Source organism: Elephantulus edwardii, unplaced genomic scaffold (assembly GCF_000299155.1).
Source record: "Elephantulus edwardii isolate Elephantulus edwardi_28Jun2011 unplaced genomic scaffold, EleEdw1.0 scaffold00063, whole genome shotgun sequence".
NCBI lineage: Eukaryota > Metazoa > Chordata > Mammalia > Macroscelidea > Macroscelididae > Elephantulus > Elephantulus edwardii.
The window spans coordinates 7,674,671-7,678,398 of record NW_006399813.1 but is presented as its reverse complement, the minus strand read 5'-3'; the positions used below and the strand labels follow the sequence as shown (position 1 = coordinate 7,678,398).

At 47.9% G+C, this 3,728-nt stretch overlaps 1 pseudogene; it reads left to right on the top strand.

The window, feature by feature from the left end:
- Window positions 1-3,005: 3,005 nt before the first annotated feature.
- LOC102851404 lies at window positions 3,006-3,722 on the top strand (annotated as a pseudogene).
- The last annotated feature ends 6 nt before the right edge of the window (window positions 3,723-3,728 follow it).

The following is a 3,728-nucleotide window of genomic DNA, read 5'->3' as shown; positions in this document are numbered from 1 at the left end:
AGGAGATCTCTTCCTAAGAGTGGGACTGGGCACTCCGGTATAACAAGAAAAGAGTGAGTCACTTGATTTTTTTCCTAAATCTATAGTCCGTTCCGTGGTCCATGGGCAGAATTTTTGTCCAGTGGCCCCTAGCACCACTGACTTCTTTGTGCTAATCTTCCCCAGGGGCTGCTTAGGAACTGAATGTTGTGCCCCCGTGTCTACCAGGAAGTCAACGGAGGTCCTCCCCACAGATATAGTTACCCTAGGCTCGGGGAGGGGATCTGAGCCCCGTCTTCCTTAGTCTTCATCTAGGGTGAGAATTTTTGATGGCTTATTATTTTTCTTGGGACACTCTTTAGCCCAGTGTCCCTTGTCTTTGCAGTATGCACACTAGTCTTTGTCCAACTGCAGTTTCCTTTCATATTGCTTCGATCCCTTAGTGCCCAGGTTCCCTGTCTGTCTAGACCCTGCTCTATCTCTTTCTTTTTCACGCACTACTGCGGCCAAGATTTTTGTCAAATTCCTCTCTTGACGGCGGTCTCGCCAGTCCTCACATTCCTCTCTTTCTTTCTTTTCTCTCTCTGCCTTCTCTTCCTCTGTCTCCCTCTAGTGGTACACTTTCTCAGCTTCTTTCACTACATCCCTCAATGTAAAATCTTGTAACCCCTCTATGCGCTGTAATTTTTTCCTGATGTCTGGAGCAGACTGCCCAATGAAGGCTGTAACTGCTGCTGCTTTCTGTCCCTCTGATGTGGGGTCAAAGGGAGTGTATCTCCTATAGGCATCCATTAGTCTTTCTAGGAACACAAAGTGGGGTTCAGTAGGTCCTTGAAGGACTTTTCTTACCTTAGCGAAATTAGTGGGGTGTCAGGCAGCCCCTCTGAGACCCACTACGAGAGCCCGGCGGTGAGCAGATAGCTGCTCCCTACCTTCAGCAGTGTTATAATCCTAGTTGGGGCGAATGACAGGAAATCCCGCATCCATGGCAGCAGGAGTCTGGACTGGTTGTCCTGCAGCATCTCAGACATTTTTCCTGGCTTCCGTCTGAATTCTCTCTCACTCCTCAGTAGTGAAGAGGACCTGGAGAAGTTGCTGGCAATCATCCCAGGTAGGTTGGTGAGAGAACATGAGGACTCAATTAGTCCAATAAGCCCTGTGGGGTTATCTGAAAAGGAAGGATGGTTAGCCTTCCAATTATAGAGGTCAGCAGAGGAAAATGGCCAGTACTGGAGGGGTTGGAGTTGTCCTGGCTCTGGGGGCCCTCCGTAGGCTCGTAAGGGAAAAGCCACAGTGGAATCTGGGCTCTCTAGACCCCTCCAACTGCGAGTCCCCGTGCTGGTCCCTGGGGGGCACTAGCGGGGATGGGGGGACCGGGATCAACCTGTCCCTGATATGGGGAGGATTGTGGCGCATTTCAGGCCACTCAGGTGGATTTTCAATCTCAGGATAAATTTTGCGTGGTGCCGATGGTGCAGCTTCTGGGGCCAGAGGAACTCTGGACTCAGAAGTTCGGGTTTTTAGGGCTAATGCGCGCGTAGGGGTGGTATGGTTCTTCAAAACCCAAGGTTTTACCCACAGCAGTGGATTCTGCACTAAATCCTGCCACACGATGATGTACGGCTGTTGGTCAGGATGCGTGTTTGGTCCTTCCTGGAAAACAAGATCTTTAACTGCCAAAATGATTGTTAAGTCAAATGCTCTCTCTGGTGGCCAACCAACTCTCAGAGCGGGCCACTCAGAGTTACAGAAGGTTTGCCAAAGTCCTTTTTTAACGTTAACAGAGAGATTATTAGCCCTGGTTCTTACTTCAGAAAAATGTCCTAAAGTCAGGGAAAGGGGTGTCGTCTGATTCTGTCCCATATTAGTCGCCCACAGAACACAGCAGACACTCACAAGAAATACAAGACACACAAGAAGCTCTCTTCACGACAACCAATTGAAAGCTGCTTCAGACGGGAGAGCCCTCTGGGCCCCTCCTCTCCGGCGGGACACTCTAAGTCCCTCAGACAGACCAGAGACTATTAAAGCCTTTGGATCCGTATTCCACCCAAAGGGACGTCTCCCTCTTGGGCTGTGACTCGTGGTTTTTTCAAGCACATCTACTTTTGCCACAGCCACAAACTGAACGTAAGCTGAAAATAAAACAGACTTATGAACACACAGGTTTGGCGGTGCCACACAGACAAAGAAACAAAGACATTCTAGAGGATCCTCTTACCTCCAAGTGGCTGGCTGGCGGGTTGTAGGGGTGGCTGCTCCATCCCGGATGAGCCCCCAAATGAAAGACCCCAAACTAGGGCTTTTCCCAGACCAGGCGCGACCCCAAGCAACTCACACCAGATCCACTTGCTATAATCACAAGAGGCTTTTATTGACGAAGCTTTGGGATGACTTATATCTCACACAGGAGACAAGGAAGTTGACCCCGAGCCCCAAAAAGCAAGGGAATTTATACTAGGTCTAGGGGTTCTTTGGCGTAGAAATAGCTCATTGGCTCTTTGGAAAAGGAGAAGTCCCATTTTAGGTTAGGTGCCTGCTGCTGACATTAGTTAAAATATGGTTGTTGCCAGTAATTGTTTTTTCAGTTTGTGGTCAGCTAGTTCCTGGAACACAGACATTCACACAAGATCAAAGGTATAGGTTTTTACAATACAGATCAAAGGTATGGGTTCTTACAATACTTGGGTTTGGGGACATTATTTTTAAAAAAAATTTCCTTTCACTTAAAGTATGTGAGATGGCGCTTCAAAATTCTAGCCTCCAAGGAGCAGCTTGGTTTCACCTCCTCCAAGGCAAACTTTATTCTCTAGGAACTCCATGGCATGTTCAATACTCTTCTCCAGCACCACACTGAAGGTAACAATCCTTCTACTGTCCTCCTTAGTCTTTACAGAAATGTCTGCTATTTTAAAATTTAGCATATTTATGTAAGGAGGCATAGTTCCCAATTGCCTGAAAACAAAACACAAACCCTAAGACAATTACTACAGCTACTTGAGCTTCCATTTCAGTTTTGATCAAAGATGGTTAAGAGGAAGGTGGCAGTTACACCAGCCAAGATGGCAGTTACACCTGCCAAAGCTATAGCAGCACCTGGCAAGAAGGGTGCCACGCCGGGCAAAGCAGTGGTGGCCACCCCCGGTAAAAAGGGTGCTGTGCCCACCAAGGGGGCAAAGAATGGCAAGAATGCCAAGAAGGATGAGAGTGAGGAGGAAGATGAAGACAGCGAGGAAGAAGAGGAGGAGGAAGAGGATGAGGAGGAGGAAGAGGATGAGGAAGAAGATGAATTTGAGCCAAAAATGATTAAAACAAAAACAGCTGCCCCTGGCTCAGAGGATGAGGACGATGAAGATGATGACGAAGACGACGACGAGGATGAGGATGAAGATGACTCTGAAGAGGAGGCTATGGAGACGACACCCGCCAAAGGAAAGAAAGCTGCCAAAGTGCCTCTCACAAAAACCAAGATGGTGACTGAGGATGAAGATGAGGAGGAGGATGACGACGACGAAGATGATGACGAAGAGGATGATGAGGAAGATGACGAAGAGGAGGAAGATGAGGAGGAGGAGGAAGAGGAAGCAGAACCTGTCAAAGAAGTATCTGGAAAGCGAAAAAAGGACATGACCAAGCAGAAAGCTGCTCCTGAAGCCAAGAAACAGAAAGTAGAAGCTGTTGAACCAACTTCAACTTTCAATCTCTTTGTTGGAAACCTGAACTGCAACAAATCTGCCCCTGAATTAAAA